This window comes from Rhinolophus sinicus, linkage group LG01, assembly GCF_036562045.2.
Source record: "Rhinolophus sinicus isolate RSC01 linkage group LG01, ASM3656204v1, whole genome shotgun sequence".
NCBI classification, from domain to species: Eukaryota; Metazoa; Chordata; class Mammalia; order Chiroptera; family Rhinolophidae; genus Rhinolophus; species Rhinolophus sinicus.
Window position 1 is genome coordinate 11431708 of NC_133751.1, and position 24360 is coordinate 11456067.

A 24360-nucleotide genomic window follows, 5' to 3' on the forward strand; every position below is an offset into this window, starting at 1 on the left:
TGATCGTAATGCTTTAAATTAAAGTCACCAAATTGAGATCCAGAAGATGAGGTTAAGGTATTCAAGCTGTTAAGAAAATGTTCTAAAGCTAGGAATACTTATTCCATATTGATGCTAAAGAATGCTTTTGTTTATACATAACTACTGTAGTTTGACAACAGTTTCTTTGTCTAAACTTTGAGTAAGAGAATAGGTGGTATGATTTTTGGTTCATTTTAGACAAGATGGGAATGAGCTTTCTTGGCAATTTTAAAGTTTCTGGTCAAAGATAAGGTGATCTTAAGCAAATCTAACAAAATGGAACGTGTTCATTTTGGGTGGCAGGTATAAAGATGTTTATATATCGATCTCTAGATTTTTTTGAATTTTTGCAAAAGACGGGAAAAAAGTGGGAGGAAAAGGGGAGGAGATAAAGGAAGGAAGACAGCAAATTGTAGCTTGGACCCTTACCAGTGTTCTCTGAGGCAAAGAGACTTGTGTAGGAATTTGGTACTGTAGGTGTGGCTTTGGCCAAGCCAACTTCTCTGCCTCAGTTTTGGTCATTTATAAAGTGGCACTTACAAATGGGCATGATAGGTCTTTGTTAAAAGCTAATGTCTCTTAAGAGCCAAGCACTGTGCTGCAACACTTTTGGTTCCCCTTCATTAATTTTTAGATGATGCCATCACGGAGCTTTAGATGAACTGAATGCAGGTCCTTGTGGGCCAGGTCTTAATGCTGGTCTTGAGAAAATGTTGTTCTCTTATATACCGTGATCAAAGGATCCCTTTTGTTTGGTTTTTTGCTACCATAAAAAGCTGGTAGGTCAGAAAAGGTTATTTTTTTCCCTTTAATTTAACTATATTTACTGAGGACCAACTCAGAGCCAGAGAGTATTCTGGGACCTAAAAGATACCATGGGAATATGGTGGATTGAATCTCTGCTCCCGAGGAGCTGATACGCTAGGGGAAACATAGTAAACACCAAGTGTCAGGTAGCGATAATTGGATGGAGACTCAAGTGGGATAAGAGGCTGGACATGGTGTGGGGGTGGGGTGGGTGGATCTCTATGAGATAGAATGTTCTAGAAATACTTCTGAGGTTATATAATCTGGATATCTGCATGGAGGGAAGGAGCAAGTCTTGTGGAAATCTCAGGAAAAACAGTCCAGGCAGCGGGAGCTAGGAATGTCTGAAGGACGGTAAGAGGCTTGTGTGGGAAAGGCGGGAAAAAGTAGGGGATGAGGCCACGGGCTAAATCACGTGTGGGAGCTTCTTGTTTGGATTTTGTGTGCAGTGGGGCAGTGACAGAAGTTGAGCCACAAAACTGGCTGTTCTACTCTTAAGAGAATTTGTTAGACCTGTTTTTCAGAGAAGATAGAAAAAAGTGTATCTAGTACTTTGATTACAATTCCCATCATATAATAATTAACTGCTAGCTGTAATTATAGAACTTGCTCTAATTTAGTTTAGCACGTTTGGGACCTCTATTAGCCTATATCCCAATCAATTTCACAGTCGTGAAGGAGAAAATACCTATTCCTGTTGAATTTTAAATCTAGTGGGAGAATGATCCACCATTTGTTTTCACGCTGCAAGACTGCCTTATTTTCTTTCAGTTCATAAGGGTCCACCGCTCTGATCAGGCCTCTCCTCTGGTGTGCTGATTCAGGTATGCAGTGTGTTGTTTTCCTAATTAGGACATACTTTCACAGATAACTGTTAACGAGTTCAATGCATCTCACGTCCTTTTGGTAACCTCTCAGATTCGTGTAATAAAAATTTTCAGCTGACAGCCAAGATAGATGTTTTAGTCAATATTTATTCTCACGTCTAGCACCTTTTACTACTCTGATGTCCTCTACATAAGTCCATTTATGTAGAGAAATGTAACCATATTTGTGTTTTCAGTTGGGTTAAACAGTAAGTTCTCCTGTCATAGAAACACGGGACCGTCCTCCTTTTTGCCTCTTTGCCGTATCGGGTGACTTGCTGTGTTTGGGGAACCGCGGCCTCCGAGGGTTCCTCTCCTCCAATTTTCTCTGCTGCTCTTGGGGTGAAAACCATCCTTACTGTCACATCACTGCAGAGGCGCGCGCTCCTTGTCCCAGTGGGTGGCTCCTGTATGTTGGACCAGTTGTCACTCACTAGAAGAAGCCCCTTGAGAAGTGGGCACATCTCCAGACAGCTCAGTCTTACTAGTTTTGAAATAATGTCTGAGTTTGTGGGTAGGAACTAGAATAACTCCACATCCCAGAATAAGGAAGCAGAGGGAGGGAATGGTTGCTCAGTGCTGGCAGTCAAGTCATCATAGACGTGAGCCCCGTATCGACTTGTGTGTTCTGGAAATGCGCACGTGTGTGTGTGTGTGTGTGTGTGTTTGTGTGTAAATGAATAGACTTAATTTTTAAGAATCGTTTTAGGTTCACAGCAAAACTGAGCAGTAAGTGCAGTGAATTCCCACAATACCCCTTGGCCCTCCCCCCCACCCCCCGCCCCCATGTCCATCCTCTCCCACCATCAACACCTACTCCCCTACCCCCAGAGTGGTATGTTTATTACAGTGAACCTACATTGGCACATCGTTACCACCCAGAGTCCATAATTTACACTAGGGTTCACTCTTGGTGTTGTGAGTTTTGACAAATGTCTAATGATATGTATCCAGCATCATAGTGTCATATAGCATACTTTCATGCCTCTAAAAATCCTCTTTACTCCACGTAATTATCTCCCCCTCCTCCCTAACCCCTGATCTTTTTACTGTCTCTGGAGTTTTGCCTTTTCCAGAATGTCATATATTTGGAATCATGCAGTATGTAGCCTTTTCAGATTGGCTTCTTTCATTACTAATATGCATTTAAGGTTCTTCCGTGTCTTTTTGTGTTTTGATAGCTTATTCATTTTAGTGCTAAGTAATATTTCATTAGATGATGCACCCTAGTTTATTTAGCCATTCACCTGCTGAAGGACTTCTTGGTTGCTTCCAAGTTTTGGCCGTTAGTAATAAAACTGCCATAAGCATTCATGTGTAGATTTCTGTGTGGATATGCTACGTATACACATGCATTCATTTGTATGTAACATATATATTTAATGATGTTTTATTTTTTTCTGATTATAAAAAACATGCTCAGTTGTATAACATTTGGAAAATAAAAACAAAAGGAAAAGAGTTGAAAAATTCAGTGAAAGTCAATTTATTAATTTAATGTAATAAAATATGGAATTGGAACTAGCCTGGAAAATGTAGGACATGTGATTATTATATATTTTAACAGTGATGGAGACAGGGAAGATTTGGGGCATTCCAAATGCTGCTTGTTTCCATTAAAATTGCTTCTTAAGTGACTTTTTATGATAATCAACATTCAAACCAACACTGTCAGCTTTACAAAACCCCTAACTTAGAAGTCTCTTGAACAACTGATTTCCAAGTTTATCCCTTAAAAATTCCAAATACACTTTAGCGATGGCCTTTGTGCTTGCTGGTGGGGGGGAACCCTGACATTCAGGCAGAATCCAGTGCTTTTCAGTTACACACATATTTTGTAACACCTGATGTGATGCTTTGGATTCTAGGAGGATTCATCCCTCCTGGGCATCTTCTGCATGGAGAGATGGGGGCTCATGGAGTAACAAGGCCTGAAAAGCAACCCTGGAAGTGGACATAATTTGACCCATGTATCCTGTTGCTTTTCAGTGCTCATTTTTAATAAGGCCAACAAAACCGGATTCAACTTAAAAATATCTTTTCATGATTTCTGTGAATGGGTATATATGTCTAGCAATTTTTTATTTTTATTTTTAAATATCTATTGTTTCTTTTTGGTGGCAGAAAGCAGGTCTAGGGAAAGGGTACAAATGAGACCCATGTAACCTATGTCTAAATATATAAAAAGTTGTAAATCAAGCTAACAAATTATAAAATAAAAGATGTTTCATTCTCCTACCTTGACAAATAGACTTTCATAATGACCTTGGAAACTGGATTCAGATTCAGTGATTAGACTCCTTGAAATATCACGAGGGAGCACAGAGGTGATGGGTGGCCAGGCCCCAGGCGATGGCCATCCTTATGCTCCTACCCCGGCACCAGCTTGAACCGGGGTCACTACCACCTACGCAAACAGACTGCATCTATAAATGCCACAAGTTGCCACCATTAGGCCTAAGGATGCATATGTCTCTCCCGCCCTTAGTAGGGCAGAGCTAAGGAACTCTTTCAGAGGGCCTTGGGTGTGGGCACTGGACCCGTGTGTGGTCTGGGCTCTGGGGGGACATCTGCTTGTCTCCCGTGAAGGGCGTAGCTGGTAGAGGGTCAGAGAGGCCTTCTGATGTGAGTGCCTAGGTCAAGGGCCCTTCTTCCCTAGGGTTAAGGGTGATTCTGGAAACAGGGATCCTGGGTCTTTTGCTACATAGGAATCTTTGAGCTTTGGTTTTTATCTTAAAGTTAGCCACCACTTTTAGCAAAACAAAAGTAGAGTGAACAGCATCACTTGTAAATATGTTGGAATTCAACAGCATGTGCTTGTAAGTTGTTTTTAATAGGTGAATATCATTGTATCCTGGCATAGGTTCATTTAGAAAGGGCTAGGCTTGATCAAATAGTAAAATATGCACTACACTTATACAAGTTGTTGTTGTTGTTTATTATCATTGTTATTGTTATTATTAATTATTATCTTTTCACTCTTCAAGAACCATAATGTTTAGCCCAAAAAAACTGACTCTCAGTCTTTGACCCCCAGGATCACGATGTTGTAATGATGGAGCTGACGTACTGATTTACCTCCTGAACCTTCCCTGATGGCGTCCTTAATGCTCACAGCACCTGCGATTGTGTAGACATTTCTGCCTTCTTGCTTTAAAGGGGATTCTCATGAGAAGAGCTCATTCCAATACATGGGAAAAGTCCAACCTCAGGTTTAAGTTGGAAGGGGCGGTCTTAAAGGGTGGGGTAGGGAAGTTCTCATATGTACAGAAGAATCACTTGTCATGTTTGGTAGCAATGATACAAAGGGTTAACTGACTGTTGATGAGCGAGGATCCCAGAGTGCTTTAGCGATGTGTGGACAATGAACGGACTTGGAGTCCTGAGGTTCTGTTCTCCTGGTGATTTGAAACTCATAAAGTAATGCTTTGTTTTTACATCATTTACACCGTTCATCAATCCAGAGAGGTGGGTCCTGCGGATGAGTCAGGGTGACCCCCCAAATCCAGAGTGCTCATTCACATGTCCGCTTCTTCTTGCTTCGGAATTTCTGTGTGCTCTCTGAATTCTTTTTCTAAGAAGATTAAAAAAAACCACAACTGTTCAGATGAGGAAGCGCCTATAGAAAAGGCATAGGGGTCCAAGGTGTTTTTTCCCACTGAGGGGAATATTCCTGGTTAGTGAATGCAATGAAATAAATTTGTCGTGTTGGATGTAATGTGTGGTGGAGTGCGGAAAGAACAGCCTGGAACTCAGAGTGGAGGCCAGACATTTATAGTTATAAATATGTATTTTAGGAACTGATTTGTGATGAAGAATGGCAGTGCTAGAATAGACAAATTGAAGCTTGTTCTCACTAAGTAGGTTAGACAGTTCATCAAATAGTCGTTAAAAATCTTTCTCTGTGATGGTTGCAAAATAACAGATTAAATGTCAGGGTCCAAGGCAGGGACTTTGATAGTCCAGCTGACCGGCCAGTTTAGATGAATATAAAATGTGGTTGGGCTGTGTCTGTATGCCTGGTGCTTGCAGGTGGGTGAGAAACCTAGGGCCCAAGGACCAAATCCAGTCTGCTGCCTCTTTTGTGTGTCCCGTAAGCTAAGAGTGGGTTTACCTTTTGAAATGGTTGAAAAAATTTGTAAGACGAATAATACTTTGTGACATGAGAAAACTCCATGAAATTCACATTTCCGTGAATAAAGTTTTATTGGAATGCAGCCATGCTCGTTCATGGCCGATGGCTGCTTTCACACTACAGTGGCAGAGTGGAGTAGACGCGATAGAGACCATATGGCCCAGAAAGCCTAAAATATTTACTGTCTGACCCTTTGCAGAAAACATTTGCTGAACTCTGGCTCATTGGAACCAGAGCTCAGTGCTGCTGGCAGCTTGTGTCCTCCCTTCCCTCCCCTTATCTTTTTTCTAAGAAGCGAATGAATAGGTGTTTAATTATATATAATGACAGGTAACACTTAAAACATGCTTACTATTTCCAGTTTTTCAATTTATTTAACCCATAATAACTCTGTGATGTAGACACAGCTATTATTCCCATTTTACAGATAAAGAAATTGAGGCATAGGAACCATAGGCAATCAACTGCATGGGTCGGCAGTTGAGATGGATTTCTGTTGACTTTTTGTTGACTCTGGTTTTTAAATTTAAAACCAGACTGTATCATTCTGAAGTACAAAATGAAATCTAGACGAATTCAAGGAAGTTGAAAATATTTTTAAAAGATTTAGGTACCTTCCCTCTTGATCTTTGACACAGTTTTCATTTGATGATATATTTGTTGGGTTACTTTTATTTCCAAAACCCCTTTGGATATTTTGTATTTCCTTGTGTATCCTGACTGTTTGATTCATTTATTCAACTCACACCTACTGTGTGCCTAGCGCTGTGCTGGCTCTGGGGGTATCTCTTTGAGCAAGATACATAGCCCAGATGAATTGTAAGAATATGGGCACCTGCCAGCAAATGTCTTCACATGCTCTACTTAGATTTTAGCAATTTGTATTGCTCCTTGGGTGTTCAACTGCATATGATAATTTTGAAACAGCAAGTCCCAACAGATACAGGAGCAGCTGTCAGATCAGGAAACCTGTCCCTTGGCCCAGATTTTTCTGATGATTTGCAGCATAACCTTGGAAATGTTTCATTTTCCGTTCCAGATTTTCATTCTGGAAAGTGGATAATACCAACAAATTAAGCTGTTCTTAACAAGGTGAAGTGTCCCAAATGATGTAATGAGCTCTGCTTTTATATTTCTCATGCCTTTCTTGTTTACATGGACACAGCTTGTTGGTGTTTAGCTTGATGATGTAGCCATGCATACAACACCATACAATCCGATGTAGCTATAAGAACTGTTGTTTCTCTTGGCCTACCTGGAGCTGCCAGTGGAAAGGAAAACCTGAACTAGGTAGAGGTGCAGTGTGGACAAGGTCAAGGTCACTTTGGGGACTCTCTCTATGACAGGACATTTGGAGGTGCTTTGTAAGGTGGTGAGAAAACTGCGGATGTGTGAAGAGGTGCCCGGACAGGATTTTATTCTGTCTGTTTTTGAGTTCCTGGTGACTCTCATATGGCCCCAGGTCGGGAATGTGATTGGTGTTCACTAAACATCATTCTGCAATCTTTGTACTGCCCAGTGCAGGACTCTCAGGAAGCACTGCATGTTTAGATTGAGAGAGTGAGGATTAAAACTTGTTGTTAAATGTTCTAAGTTTGTAAAAATGGCGGTTATGTTTTCCACTTTTTAAAGATGTTTATGATCCTGAGAAATATGGTTTAAACATACAGTTCACTATAATAATGCACCAAGGTAAAAAAGATTAATGTCTCATATTGAAGACATGGAAGCATAATTCTTAAACCAAAATTGTTGCATGGGTAGCTACTTTATATTATTTTGAATCATATACTTTTCTTAACTTTTAATTTGCTTGCTGTGTTTTTTGTAGCAAAGACTTTGACTTTTTATTTTATTTTACTTTCCCCCAACTTTATTTAGGTGTAACTGCCAAATAAGAATCGTATAAATGTAAGGTATATAATGTGATGTTTTGATATATGCATGTGTATACATTGTGAAATGATTACCACATCAAGTTTCCCATGGTTAGTAGTATTTTTCTTTTTTTTTTTGGTGGTGAGACTATTAAAGATCTGCTCTCATAGCAAATTTCACATATACAGTACAGTATTGTTAACTATTGTCACCATGCTGTATATTAAATCTCTAAATCTTATTGAAACTGCATAATTGCAACTTTGTACTCTTTGACCAATATTGCCCCATTTTCCCAATCCCCAGTCCCTGACAACCATCATTCTACTGTCTGCTTTTATGGGTTCAACTTTTTTAGATTCTACAATGTGAGATCATCCAGTATTTGTCTTTCTGTGTCTGGCTTATTTCTTTATCATATGTTGTCCTCCAGGTTTATCCGTGTTATTGCAAATGGCAGGATTTTGTTCTTTTTCAAGGATGAATATTATTCTATTTATATGTATGTGTGTTTATATGTATAAATTATTCCATTTGTATGTGTATATATATATGTGTGTGTGTGTATGTACCATGTTTCCCCGAAAATAAGACCTAGTCGGACAATCAGCTCAAAAGCATCTTTTGGAGCAAAAATTAATATAAGACCCGGTCTTATATTATAGTAAACTAAGACCGGGTCTTATATTAATTTTTGCTCCAAAAGACGCATTAGGACTGATTGTCTGGCTAGGTCTTATTTTCAGGGAAACACGGTATATATCCATATATTTATATGTGTATCTATCTATCTATCTATCTATCTATCTATCTATCTATCTATCTATCTATCTATCTATCTGTCTATCTTCATCTGTCAATGGCCGTTTAGGTTGTTCCTTATCAGCTATTTTGAATAATGCTGCAAAAAATGACATATACTCAAAAGTGGAATTGCTGGATCATATGGTAGTTCTAATTTTAATTTGTTGAGAAACCTCCACACTCTTTCATAATGGCTGTACTAATTCCCACCAAAGTGTACAAATGTTCTCTTTTCTCCATATCCTTGCCAACACTTGTCTTTCATCTTTTTGATGGTAGCCATTTTAATAGGTGTGAGGTGGTATCTCATTGTGGTTTTGATTTGCATTTCCCTGATGATTAGTGATGTTGAGCACGTTTTCATATACCTGTTGGCCATCTGTGTGTCTTCTTGGGAGAATATCTATTCAGGTTCTTTGCCCCTTTTTAAATTAGATTTTTTTTTTTTTTTTTTTTTTTTGCAAAGGGGCTGTTTGAGTGTCTTATATATTTTATTTTGGATATTAATCTCTTACCAGATGTATGGTTTTCAAATATTCTATTCCATTCCATATGTTGTCTCTTCACTCTGTTGATTGTTTCCTTTGCTTTGCAGGAGCTTTTAGTTTGAAGTTGTCCCACTTGTTTATTTTTTCTTTTGTTGCCTGTTTCAGATTAAAAAAAAAAAAAAAATCCCAGCCTGGTGACAAGAAGATCTTGTCCTGTGATTTCTTCTATGAGTTTTACAGTTTCGGGTATTATGTTTAGCTCTTTAATCCATTTTGAGTTGATTTTTATATATGGTGTGAGATAAGCATCCAATTTCATTCTTCTGTGTGTGGGTATCCAGTTTTACCAAAATCATTTACAGTAGTCACCCCTTATTTGTGGTTTTGCTTTCTGCTGTTTTAGCTACATGCAGTCAGCGGTCTGGAAATATTAAATAGAAAATTTCAGAAATAAACAATTCATAAATTTTAAATTGTATGCTGTTCTGAGTATCATGATAAAATCTCCTTCCGTCCACCTGGTATTTGAATCATCCCTTTGTTTAGTGTATCCATGCTATATATTCTACCTGCCTGTTAGTCACTTAGTAGCCGTCTTGATTATCAGATCGACTGTCCCAGTATCATAGTTCTTGTGCTCAAGTAACCCTTTACTTAGTGCCACATCCACATAACTTTTCTTACAGTATATTGCTGCAATTGGTCTATATTATTATTACTTAATGTTAATCTCATACTGTGTCTAATTTATAAGTTCAACTTTATCATAGGTATGTATATATAGGGAAAAACATAATATATATAGGGTACTGTCCACAGTTTCAGGAATCCACTGGGGGTCTTGGAACATATACCCCAGTGGATCCCCATGGATAAGGTAGGACTACTGTATTGAAGAGACTATATCTTTTCCCCACTGTATATTGTTGGCTCTTTTGTCAGAAATTGACTGCACATATGGGTTTATTTCAGGGCTCCCTATTCTGTCCTGTCCTATCCTATCCTATCCTATCCTATCCTATCCTATCCTATCCTATCCTATCCTATCCTATTATTTTTTCTGCTTCATTCTGGTCTATATGTCTGTGTTTTATGCCCATCCCATAATGTTTTTATTACAGTAGCTTTGTCATGTATTTTGAAATCAGGAAAGGTGATGCTTCCAGTTGTGTGCTTCTTGTTCAAGATTGCTTTGATTATTCGGGGTCCTCTGTGGTTCCATATCAAGTTGAGGTTTCTTTTTTCTATTATGTGAAAAATGCTATTGGAATTTTGAAAGAGATTGCATTGTATCTATAGATCACTTTGGGTAGTATGGAACATTTTAACAATATTAATTCTATTAATCCATGAACATGGGATATCTTTTCATTTATTTTAATCTTCAGTTTCTTTTATTAGTGTTTTATAGTTGTCAGCATATAATTCTTTCACCTCCTTGGTTAAATTTATTCCTAACTATCTTATTCTTTTTGATGCTATTGCAAAAGGGATTGTTTTCTTAATTTCTTTTTTGGATAGTTTGGTGTTAGTGTATAGAGATACAACTGATTTTTGCATGTTTGTTTTATATCATATAACTTTACCTAATTTGCTTTGTAGTTCTAACAATGTTTTGGTGGAGTCTTTAGGGTTTTTTTATATATAAGATCATGTCATTTATAAACAGAGACAATTTAACTTCTTCCTTTCCAATTCGGGTACTATTTGTTTGTTTATTATTTATTTATTTATTTTCTTACCTGATAGCTCTGGCTGGGACTTACAGTAACATGTTACATAGAAGTGGTGAGAGAGTGGGCATCTTTGTCTTGGTCCTGATCTTGAGGAAACACTTTCAGGTTTTTCACCATTGAGAATGATGTTAGCTGGGAGCTTGTCGTATATCCTTCTGTACCTAAGTTGTTGAGAATTTTTATCCTGAAAGGATGTCAAATGGTTTTTCTGCATCTATTGAGATGATTGTATGTTTTTTCCCCTTCATTCTGTTAATGTGGTACATCACATTTACTGATTTGCATATATTGAACTATCCTTACATACCAGTGACAAATCTTATCTTGATCATGTTTTATGATGCTTTTAATGTGCTATTGAATTTGGTTTACTAGTATTTTGTTGAGGACTTTTACATCTGTTTCATCAGAGATGTTGACCTATAATTTTCTTTGTTTGTAGAGTCCTTATCTGGCTTTTATATTAGGGTAATTCTGGCCTCATAAAATGAGTTTGGAAGTATTTCCTCCTCTTCAGTGTTTTTGGAAAAGTTTGAGATGGGTTGGCATGAATTCTTTTAAATGTTTGGTAGAATTCACCAGTGAAACCTTCTGGAAAGACCTTGACTTTTATTATCTCATTTTGCGTATCACCAGTTGACTGGCAATTTTTTTTTAAAATTTGTTTTATACAGTATAAAAAGAAAGGTCATAGATACTTCAACCCTGTCTCATTCAGTGTGCTACATTCCTCTTAACTCGTTACCCTTTCAGAGGACAGCGCTATTGGAGTTATTCCATCTTTGGGGGAAAAAAGAGACCAAAGACTTATCAGGAGGTTGTAAGACACTGTTTCTGATGATTTGTTCTTTTATGTCTTTAATGCACTATGGAGGAGTCTGATAGCTAGTGGTCAGAAATGTTGAGATTGGCGATTTTATGTATTTGATTTACTGTTGCGACTTTGTCAACATAATATTTCTGCTGTTCATTTCCTCCTGTCCTTAGCTTTGTGTTCCCTGTGATTTTAGGTAGTGCTTTTCATGTTTCCTTGTGGTTCTTCATACAGATACACAATGCACTGATGAGTGCTGAGACTTCCAGCCTCCTGAGTCTCTGGTGTTTGCATAAGAACTAGCAAAAGGATTGCATCTGCTGGATGCTTATCATTTTGTTCCAGTCCTTCTCTCTTTTCAGTCTCTTAATTCAGGAATTTCTACCTGACTCACTTTAAATGTCTCGTTCTATACAAATCTCATAGTGTGTTATCTGTCTGGTTGGTATCATAATTGAAGAAGGTGCCTGCATTTTCTCTCAAAAACTTGGTATATATTGCACATAAGCACTTGTTGGCTTTGTTGTTAGTTTTATGTATACATGTATCTATATATTTATAAAGTTATTATTGGAGTGCTGTTTTGTGCCACACACTTGCTTATCAGTTTATATGAGTTATTTCATTTATTTTCACAACCACCCACTGGGAGAGGCACTGTTATTTACCTCATTTTATGTATGTAGGGAAACTGAGCCTTGCAGAAGTTCATTAAGTCATCCGGGTCATTCAACTTGTGAGTGGTGGGGTTGGGATACAAACTTAGTTCTGATTGCAAAGCCCCTTTTCCTAACCAATCTGGTATAATGCAAGTTATATATTGAATTAAATGTATAACTACTTTATGAAAGGTGTAGATATGTTAAATTTAAGATTTTTGACTAACATTTTAATGAACTAGAAAAACTAGGCTACCAAGAACATTCCTTTTCTTTATATCATGATTAGTAATGGGATTGATTATTTTCTAATGAACTTTTTCTTTTAAATAACTTTAGTGAGCTATCATTCACATACCACACAATTCATCCATTTAAACTGTACACTTCAATAGTGTTTAGTATATTCAGTGTTTTACAACCATCCCCACAATCATTTTTAGAACAAAAGAAACTCTGTACCCATTACTGGTCATTCCTCATTTTCCCCCAACTTATCCCCATCCCCAGGCAACCATTAACTTAATTTGTCCCCAGATTTGCCTGTTCTGGACAATTTATATAAATGGAATCATACACCATATGGTCTTTTTGTGACCGGCTTCTTTCACTTAGCATAATGTTTTCAGGTTTCATCCATGTTGTGGTTTGTATCGGCACTTCATTTCCTTTTATTGCCGAATAATATTACGTTGTATGGGTATATTATATTTTATCTATCCATTCGTCAGTTCATAGACATTTCTACTCTTTGGCTATTACAAACAATGCTCTTATGACACATTCACATACAAGCTTTTGTGTAGACATATGTTATCATTTACTCAGGGATGAAATTGCTGGGTCTTATGGTAACTCTAGCTTTACTGTTTTTAGAAACATCCAGACTGTTTTTCAAAGTGGCTGCACCATTGTACATTCCACCAGTGGCATATGAGTGTTCTGAGGTCTTTACATCCTTGCCAATACTTGCTATTACCTGTCTGTTAATTATAGTCATCCTCGTGGCTGTATCTTATTGTGGTTTTGATTTTTGTTTCCCTAATGGCTAATGGTGTGAGCATGCATCTTTTTTTATGTACCTGACTTTTAAATATAGATTTTGTCTTTGTATTCTTACCAGAATGAGTCACACCTGTGCTGGTGTGGACATTTTTCTCGTCTTTATTAGCTATTCAGAGTTGAGTCTAGAGTTGCATATAACTCGCCCAAAGTCCAACCATGGGTGATTCTTTGGCTAAGGGTTCACATAGCATAGTGTTTTGGCAAATGAAAGTATTCATTACTTTATTAATGTCAGTATCTTCGTCAGATTGTATGGCTGAAAGCGTGTGTGGCAGAAGGATGGTCTTTAGAAACTAGGGGAAGTCAACTAAAGACGAGAGTAAAACAGTTAAGTCTTAAGGGTTAAAAAGTAAAATGTCCATGAGATACTTGTAGGCTGGATTGGAAGCTGGTTGGAACATACTAAACAAGTATTAATCAATGAATCAGTTTGGTAACTTGACGAATGTCTATAGTTTACTGCAAACTGCTCAATACCTTAGGAATCACTGGCATGGTAATTTACATGGAACACTAACTTTTTATATGAGTTTTGCTGTTCTCTAGGACTCATGTTTGTAAGTTGCAGAAACCAACTCAAGATCACATAAAAATCTTTTGTGTGGTTTTATAAGGAAGTGGCTGATAACTTTTTGTAAAGCTGCAGAATGCCTCCTAGGCACCACTGACGGTTCTGTATCAGTCTAGGGACTGTGCTGGTTGAGGAGGCTGTTAGGATTTTGGGCTCCCTGGGCTGCTTGGGAACTCTTGTCTCTGCTAATTTATGCTGTTCTTCTCTCTCCTGCAGCCTTTAATTATCATTTTTTCTTGTTTCTGAATTGGCCCTTCTGATAGTTTATGAACTTGAGAGACCTGTAGGGAGTTCACTAAAAACTCTGAATAACCTCGGCAGCACAGGATGGCAGGCGGAAACTGTTATATATTAATAACATTTAAAAAGCAGGACATAATATCCTGCACAGTTTGTGAAAAACAACAAGAAAGGAAGAGATTGCTGTATACTTGGGGACCAGGAAAGGTAGGACTTGAAGCGGCACGAGTCAGAAAGCACGATTTGGTTACTAGACATGAATGGACCCATTCGTGGGCGAAGGGGAGCATTGTGTCCTGGGTCCTCTCACTGGTGGTTCATCAGGTCGGGCCAGCACTTGAGGGCAGTCTCTAGCTCCCTGCCCAGCGTTGTAAGGAAGACTTTGAGACAGTGGCGTAGTCAGAGCAGCAAACCAAAATGGTAATAGGAAGCCCTGCCATGGGTAGCAGTTTAACTGGGCGGTGGAAACAATAAAGGGAAGACATGACCACTTCCTTCTGCTAGTGGAAGGGTTCGCTTACAGAAAAGATAGAGATTTAGTCTGCATTTTTCCAGACCAAATGGGAGTTATAGAGATGCATCTTTTAAATTCATATAAGAAAAACATTTCTAACCTTTAGAAACAGAGGAAGGAGTTGCCTCAATTTTGTACTTCCTAAGTTGGAGCCGTGTTACTTACCATTCACCTGGGATATTACATATGCAGAAGGTGTTCTAAATTTCCTCTGTACTTTCGATACCATTTGATCATACTCTTAGTCAGCATTGAGGCATGATCATTGGGCCACATTGACATGTAACATGTAAATGGTATTCATGTGAGAGACGGGTGTGCACACATTTGGATGTAATGATTTTTATATGAACAACTCTCAGGGTCACAAATATGGAACATTCTCTCTTTGTGTGATCAGAGGCCTGCTTGACATTTCTGCCAGTGTCTCCATCACCTAGAAATCCTTCTAGGTCCTGTGTTCTCCCTCTGCATGTGTGTTTGGGGGAACACGGACTAATTGTGATGGTAGTCTAAGCAAAATGCAATTAGGCCAAACATGCATCTGTTCAATGTTTGCCTTCATTACTGTGCATTATCAGGAGTTTGCTTTAAACAGTGTATGTGAAAAAATGAAATAGAGGGGGTGCTGCTGGAGGCTTGGTTACCCCGCGTACAGTGGACTACCGGAAAGGAAGCCCAATATCCCGAGAGAACGTGGTGGTTTGGGGAGAATCATTTTCTTGGTGATTGCTGTTATGACCAGAGACTTAGACGCATATCAGGTCTGCTGTGTGAGCGTGCATATGTGTGTCTGCTGACGTGGGTGAGTGTACACGTCTGTCCATGTGTGCCGTGTGATTTAGCTCTATGGGGGAACATCGACTAAGGAAATAGAGAACAAGAGAGTGGAAAAAAACAAAGGGAAGGTTGTAACATTACATTTTATGAGACAGATGATTAAAATTCAATTATAAAACTGAAAGATTTGAAAGATACAGATACTAATATTGATACAAAAGGGCTTTCCTTTCTTTTTACTCTTAGGAAACAGATTTAATTTAGAAGAGGAGTTTTTCCTTTTTTTTTAATGTATGGATTATATTGGTGCCAGAGGGTATATGTAACTTGAGATATTTCACATCTGGGTTTCTTGATATAAGGTGATAAATGTATGTTGTACAAACTTAAATGTTCATATATGGAACAAAAATAGTTATTTATTTTTCCTTTTATATGTATGAGAAATTGTGGTGGAAGGTTTGAAAACACAGAAAAATCTAAAGAAGGGCAGATAATTGCGTATTTATCCATCAATAAAAGTCATGCTCATACTGTGGTATTTTTTTCATTCTTAATCATTTGGACACATAAGTGTGTAGTAGTAATATGTGGAGATAGGTACCTATACATACACAACGCATGTAATTTCTGCACATAAATACATCAGTAACCTGGATATAGATGATTATGCTATTTTAGTGTGATTTTGGTAATTTGAAGTCACTTTTTCTATTAAACATTGACTTTCTGATTGATTATATGAAATGGTTAAATTCAACCCCAAAATGGATGCTTCTTGGAATATTATTTAGTAGTAAAGAATATAAAGAATAAAGAGCCAAATTAAGAGTTGAAAAGTGGGCACATTACTTGTGAGGAAACAGAGAGAATTCTGGTTCTAGGTTGAAAACTAAAGTATTTGGCACACTGGTTATAAAGTATAGACCATGGTTTTCTAAACATGAGAAATTTTGTCATTTCCCTGGCATTTCTTGGTAAATTTCTTCATGATCCCGCTAATCATTTAAACATATGCCAAGCTTCATTTTTAATGGTTGAAAATAGAGTTTTAATCTTTGTGGGAGGGGCATAAATATCTTTAAAGGTCAAAAGAATAACGAATATTTTTCTTTTATAAACATTTTCCAAAATTATCAGTTGGCTGGTTGTAGCTTTGGTCTTAGACGTTGAATAAATAAATTCTAGGATTTAACTCTTGACCCATGTTAACTTTGAGAAAAAATTTCTCTGTACTGAGAACTTAATGTTTTCTTTCCTGCCCAATGGTGCTTTGACAGGACGGGCTTCTTAAAGAGTCAGAGCGATGGCTGGGACATGCAGAACCTGTATCAGAGTGTCCTAGAGTCGCAAGATACACAGCCCCCTGTTCTTGTCCTTCTCTGCCTTCCACCCTGAATTCAGGTCAGTTTAGGGGGGTATATCAGATTCTTTGGTTTTTGAGGTGCAGAATGGAGTGCGTGTGTGTCAAGTTACAAAAGTTCCCCAGATGGTCTCAGTCTGATAACAGAAAAGAGCTCCAGTGGCCATTTGGATGTATACGAAGAGAATATTCTGTGTACACAGGTGTGCAAAATGGCACAAAGAAAGGGAACTAAGGAGAGTTTGAGAAGAAATTGTCACAGCATTAGGACAGAAAACTTAGACGCTGTAGTGGACATTTTTTGATGGTCTATTCAGTGTTCATTTCCCATCTTCTTACCAGCCCTCAGTACATGATCTGTGGGAGCCAACCCTGCCCATGGCATCCTAGTCGTGCAATTTGGGAGGAACTGATTCTATACCCAGCGCTGGTGTTCTTCACGGTACCGTGCACTGATCAAAATGGCCTGAAGATCACACATAATTTTCTGTAGTTGCTACAGAATTCAAAGGAAGAGGCTTTCCCAAAAGAAGGGCATGGCTGTTGGTTTTAGGTGAAGGTGAAGACCTTTCAGAGTGACCTTTGTGGGGAGGGGGGGTGTCTGGTGACTTTGACTGGGATTAAGCATGACTGAGAAGAGAAGAAGAATCCAGAAGGAGTTGTTACTTCTAAGACCGTGACTTTTAGAGGGCAAAGGGTGGGCAATAACTACATTGGCTTGTAGGGAGAAAGGAGGGATTTTTATTTTAACATATGGGGGAGAAGTAAGCATGTTTATGTAGATGAATGTCTAAACCTGGTCATTTTTTTGAATTATCCTAAGTTCCTTCTTCCCATTAAACTTCCCCTCAAACTTAGCATCTCTCCAGATGAGCTTACTATTCTCATCTCTACTTCTTCCTTTCAAAAAAAGAAAAAAATCTGGACACCATCTTGCTTCTCTTCCTATGTTTCCTGCTCCCCATTGTATCCTCAGTGTTTTGCACAGTACCTGTCCCATGCTAGATGGTCAATACATATTTATGATATGAATAAAATAAAGGTTGGTTTATATTTTTGTGTCATCTTGGTTGGTGGCCTCTCTACCACCTAGTTTCTCAGGACCATCCCTGCCCCTTCTCTTCCCTTCATCTCTTCTCTCCATCTCTGTGGCCACTTTTTAGACTTTTGTCCAATTTAGACTTCTGTGCTCTCTTGCCAGACTGATTTCCATGGTTGTTCTTCCACAGCATTCAGTGGCTCTCAAGATCTTATAGTAAAATAAGACTGGGTCTTATATTAATTTTTGCTTCAAAAAACGCATGAGAGCTGATTGTCCAGCTAGGTCTTATTTTCGGGGAAACATGGTAGATGCTCTCTTAAGTCCCCCAAACCTCCAAATTTCATACCTGAAATTCAGTTCAAATGTTTTCAATTTATAGCAGTGGTGAGTAAAGGCTGAGTCATGACCCATGCATTTGTCGGACTAATATAACCATTGGCGATTGGTCCTAAAGGAATTCCTCAAGTGCAGATGCAGAGAAAGCTAAGAACCCCAGCCAGCGATTGCTGTGATGCCTTTAGACCTTCAATGGATAAACCAGAGTATATTTTCGTATATTTGTAATGGGAGAAAAGAGTTGTTGACTGTAGGCACATTGGAAGTTATGAGAAAGTGAATGAGGTATGCCAGGTTATGGCGTGTCACTAGAGGATAACAAGAACTCCTAATTGGAGAGCTGGGAGCATTACTTGAGCGCAGTATTACAGGCATATCTCATATGTTGCCCTGGGTTGTTTTAATTCTTTTTGTTTTGACTTGTCTGCAATTGAATTAATTAAATTTCAAGAGTACTGTGTTTCCCCAAAAATAAGACCTAGCCGGACAATCAGTTCTAATGCGTCTTTTGGAACAAAAATTAATATAAGACCCGGTCTTATTTTACTATAAGACCGGATCTTATATAATATCATACAATATAATATAAGACCGGGTCTTATATTATATAATGTAATGTAAGACCCAGTCTTATATAATACAATATCATATAAGACCAGGTCTTATATTAATTTTTGCTCCAAAAGACGCATTAGAGCTAATTGTCCGGCTAGATCTTATTTTCAGGGACACATGGTAGTCTGTTGTTAACTAGGTAAACTCACTTTGGGAAGAACCTGAGGTAACAGAAGGCAGGACCTGAAAACATGGTGATCACTTTATGACCCTGAGAACTTCCTTTGATACAACTTGGCAAAGCTGGGTTTAGGGAGTGAATGAATCTGAGAGCTATAATGGAGAACCTGGGATCTGAAAGAGTCTCCCCAAAATACGGAGAGTTAGAGGTCTTAAGTTATTTGTCTTGTTGCCTGATGAGAAGGCAACTAACTGTACCAGTGAGGAACGTCAGTCAGGTGCTAGGGGGTCCTGTTACCAATCTTTCCACATAGAGGGGTTGGTTAACCAGGAACGCCAGAACCCAAGTGGTTCAACCTTTGGTTCTCTGCGAGGTTCAAAGCCTTTCTTTTTCTAGGGAAATGTTGTACTCGTTCCATTGTCATGCTGGGAAATATTTTGAGAGGACTGAAAACATGCAGGAACAAATTGTTGTCCAGTACTGGAGTGTGTGTGGGGGCTGTTAATACTTCCTCTTGTATTACATTTTCCTTTCCATTCTTTCCTCTCATGACCCTTGGAAAATGGTGGGATGAATTACTCAACCTCTGTTGGCCTGACCCTCAGCAGCAAAATGAGGGGGAAGGTAAAGAACTAAACAAACTCTCAGCCGCCTTCCTGTCTTTGCATTCTGGGAGTCTGTGGAGCAAGACAGGAGCCTGTCTTTTTGCCTGAATGATAAGGATACTCGGCAGAGCTGGCCAGAGGTCCCAAGCCAACTCCAGACTTTTCTTTTGCAGCATCTTGACTATCCATATGTTTCCAATCATTGTTTTTGTGTAATATAAACTAAAACTCTCCAAGTACTTGTATTGAAGTTGTTGTCAGGAAATTTTGGTTATTGGTCAGAAAACAAAGCTCTAGTGGTTTGGGCTGATAGTGAAACATGTTAATTCTGGCAATTCTGACCCTCTTGTTGGCAAAGTGTGACTGCTCTGAAGAGCCCTGTCCCCTGGGAGACAAACTCAAATGATCACACATCAGGCTGCATCAGTCAGTGAATTCCAGGGTGACAAAGGGTGGTGGCAGGCCATACACCAGGGCTTGTTGCTTTAGTCCGGAATTGCCAGATTTTTGTATTTTTCCAGAAAAGTTGGAAATCCTGGTTTTACATAAAGTCTTCTTGTTTTTAAATGTTGGATCAAAAAGGAAAAAAACATTTAAAAAAAACAGTCCCACAATCCAAACAAAATATGTCTGCTGGCCACACACATCCTCAGGCCACCCGGAGGCATTTTCTGCATGTACAGACCACAATATTTCTTGTACATACTCGTTTTTAAGAACCTTTTCATTATGGACAATTTCAAACATTTACAAGAAGAAAGAATAGTATAATGAACCCCCATACAAACTGTTATGTACCCATTACCCAGTTTGAAGGATTATCAATCCATGACCAGTCTTCTTTCATCAATAGTTAACACACACACACACACATAAACACACACACACACACACACACACACACACACATGCACACACACACAGTTTTGATGCAAATCCCAGACATTGTATCATCTCATCTGTAAATATATCAGTAGGTCTTGCAAAAAGATAAGAACATGAAAATCCATATTGACTATAATGCCTCAATATTATCAAATATTCAGACAGTTTTCAAATTTACCCTCATCTTTCATAATTTCTTTAACAGCTCATCTTTTTGAACCATGACCCAAATAACACCCACATGCTGGCACCTGATGGATATGTGTCATATGATCAATAGGTTCCCTGCTGCCCTCTTTTCTTTTTCTCCTTTTACTTTACTTGTTGAAGAGGCTTAAGTCTTTGACCTGTCAGGTTTCCCATATTCTGAATTACGGTGATTGAATCCCTATGGATTTGTGCAAAATTTATATACTAATTTAATGTCTTTAGGTTTATGAAATAGAAGAGTCTAGATACTTGTATGTTAGCAGTTTTGCCTTATTTTCCTCTTGCTCCTGCAGGGTGTACAAGGCTGTGTTTTACAGGGTTTTTTTCCTGGTATCATGGTCCTACTAAATGTGTGCCTAATGTCCTTTTGCTTTTACAAATAACAAAAGTGTAGTGGGGATGATCAGATCGAAGATTTTGTCAGCCTGTGTCTGGCTTTGGGACCTGTTCAGGGATCTAGTTGAAGCCTGCGTGCTTTCCTGAAATGCTCTGAGCTACCTTGTGATGTGAACACTTGGTTGCTGTTTTTAGCTTTTCAAACTCCTGGCAGCAACTGAGAAGCCTCCAGAATCATTTTGGATTGGGATATTTTGAATTTGAAATCAAGGCACACCGTGGCACTCTAATTAAAAATGGCATGTGTGTGGCTCAGTTCAAATGGATAATTTGTTGAGCTACAAATGGTAACAAATTGCAGGAACGGTCCACCTTGATTTTTAGGAAAGGTTATTAGGAAAACTTAAAATAAATTATTTTGAAATATTAAAGGTTTTTAAGGAATGAAGCCCAACAAGCAAAGTAAGGACTTATTAATATGGTCTTAAATGTTTTCTCTTAACACCTTTCACGAAGTTAAAATAACGATGAATTTCTTAGTCAACTTACCATCAGGTTGGTTCAGGTCCCTTTGACGTAATGTGAATGCATGTAAGCGTGAATTCAGAGAAAGTGTTTCAAAATTAATTCTTTTAATGTGAATCTTTGCATGAAGTGTCTACTAATAGTGAGGTGAGCCTCCTGTGGAAATTTATGCGTGAGCGATTTTTGGGTTTCAGCACATCGAGTCATTGGAACTTAATGAGCATCCGATGTTGTCCCTTAGGACTTCCTTTGTGGTCCATGAAGCAGTTTAGGGAACACTGATGACTAGTGAAGTTATATGGATATTATGATTCCAAGTAAGATGTCATGTGGAGTAAAATATGGTAGTGGCCCATGAGGCTGAAGAAAATACCAACACACAAGGACAAACGTGTAAATAATGTGAACAATGAACTGATCTGCGGCTGCAGTGTGATAAAGGATGGAGTTACTAAAACTGTGAAGAAATGCAATGTTGTCGCCTCTGTTGAGAAGCAAGTGATGTCTCGCGGTTGTCTGTTCCCGAGACTCATGAAGAAGACACAAGGCATTGTGCCTTTAGAGAGAAGAAACCTTCTTGCCAAATCCATTGAGCGGGTAAGCTTGGGTTGAATACCAAGGTATTCAGGTTTAGTTGCTATGGAGATTTCTTCCCAAAGAAAAAAGAATACAAATACCATTTAAACTGGATAGCTAGTGAACTGAAAAATATCTTAGGTTATTTTGATCGCTCTGCCTGGTACTTCCAGTTCCATTATGTTGAATAGGAAACTAAGTCTTGTTGCAACTTAATTTCACATCGAGCAGTTGCTGACAGGCCTACAAGGAGGAGAGTGATGTCAGCACCCATAAGTTCTGTGCCCCGTTTGCTGTTCATAGTACTTAGAACCCCCAAATACTGTCAAGTCCCTTTATAAGGGCCGGGGTGGAAGGGGTCAGGGTGAATACTAAACCAGCCTGGGTTATACAGTTGGTGTTCCCTCTCTCTCCTTCCCTCGCTTCTTTTCTCCCTCCTTTGCTTCTTTCCTTGCTTCTTTCTTGCTCACCTGCCTTTCTGCCATGGAGACCTAACTGTAGTTAGGTCTCTGGAACCATACTTCAGGATGTATCCAAATCTGAAGTCACAGATTTGATTTCTGGCACATTTCTATTCAAGATTTCCGATGAAGTATTTAAAATAGTCTCTAAGCATCATCTTTTTTAATAGCCTCTGTCTCCCTGGGAAACCTACAGATATTGTCAAGGAAGGCTATATACAGGATTTAACCACACAATGCTCATCATGAACTTGACGTTGAGCTTTCTCCTGATGGATGGATGAGAGAGGAAGGGAAGGTGCTGCTCTACAGTGCTCATTGCATTTGAACCCCAAACTTGGGTCGAGGGTGACATGCCTTTCATCCTCTGCTAACGGAGGGGTATGTTTCCTTTCATTCAGGACATGCATAAGTTAAGTAATGTCTATAAGGCCGTAGCAAGAACAAGGTGACTGGCATTCTGTCTGTCTTTCTTAGTGTGACCAACTAAGAATTGCTTTTGACAAAGGGCAAAATCCAGCTTCAAGATAATGCGTGCAGCTTGCTTTCTATGACCTTTTTCAAGCATCCCAAGGGGATAATCAGACAGCTGTGATATCAGACAGTTGGAGGCTGGTAGCTGGGTGGCTATTCCTGGATTGCCCCTCAAATTACACTTTGACAATGGAATGCTGTAGTGTTGGGGAATAGGATTCAACTCAGGGACTATGTATCAAGTACCTGTTATGTTCCAGGTACTATGACGAGTGCTGGGGATAAAGGGATATGCGAGATACAAACCCTGCACAGAAGGTGCTTGAGACCCAGGGGAGAGACAGACGTGTGATCACCTACAGGGACAATGGTGCGATATAGGCAGAAGGAGAAGTATACACAGAGCAGAGAAATGCCCGTTGTGTTGGGATCTGCTGGAGAGATTTTTCTCCCCTGGTTACCGTCCTGAGTGTTTGGAGACTGGATTTGGGATCCTTGAACTACGGTCTGAGGGCCAAATTTTGCTCACTTCTTGTTTTTGTAAAGGCCTTATATTTTTCATTGCTTAATGGTTGGAAAAATCAATAGAAGAATAGTAAATCAATCATAACATGACAATTCAAATGAAATGCAAGTTTCAGTGTCCAAGAATAAAGCTTTATTGGAACAAAGCCACCTTGTTTGTCTACATATTGTGTACTGTTGCTTTTACATTGTAACGACTCAAGTTGAGTGGTCATGACAGAGACTGTATTGCCCACTGTTAGTCTGCTGGGCTGCTACTGGCTGGGTGGCTTAAACAATGTAAATTTATTTTTGTCATAATTCTGGAGGGTAGAAGACTGAGAGCAAGATGTCAGCAAGGTTTATTCCTTCTGAGGCCTCTCTCCTTGACTTGTAAATGACATGGTCTTCCCTCTGTCTGTATCCTAATCTCTTCTTTTATGAGGATACCAGTCATATGGACTAGCGCTCTCCCATATGAGTTCATTTTTATTTAATTATCTCTTTACAGACCCTATCTGAATAGTCACATTCTGAGGTACTAGGGCATAGCACTTCAACATACAAATTTTGGGGAACACAGTTCAGCCATAATACCCACAAAGCCTGAAATATTTACTGTCTGATCTTTCACAGAAAATGTTTGCCCCCACTGGACAGCACCATTACTCAACAATTCTGATGTGGTCTGCCTGTCCTTCGTCCTTTCCCCTCCATCAACACACAACCACTTAGTTGTAACTGTTACATTCTCTTATTCCATCCACGCATCCATCCATCCATCCATCCATCCATCCATCCATCCATCCATCCATCCATCCATCGTTTTTGGCCATCATGGCAGTGGCTGCTGGAGGATTTGTTTATAGAGAATATAGAACCCTTACCAATAATTTCTGTAAGTTGGGCTGCACTTTACCCTCCATCCA

The 24360-nt window shown here is 38.9% G+C and overlaps 1 protein-coding gene across 4 annotated transcripts in view; it reads left to right on the plus strand.

The window, feature by feature from the left end:
• The window catches only part of TIAM1 (TIAM Rac1 associated GEF 1), a 360045-nt gene that overhangs the window by 128767 nt on the left and 206918 nt on the right, over nucleotides 1–24360 (plus strand). Inside the window, exon 3 of one of the 4 annotated variants that reach the window (XM_074326168.1) lies at nucleotides 1600–1652. The exons of 2 other annotated variants lie outside the window; for them this stretch is intronic. The gene's annotated coding sequence lies outside the window, so the exon portion shown is untranslated. Of the gene's footprint in view, nucleotides 1–1599; nucleotides 1653–16658; nucleotides 16783–24360 lie in introns of all 4 variants that reach the window. One more of the 4 variants, XM_074326172.1, reaches the window with a different exon arrangement.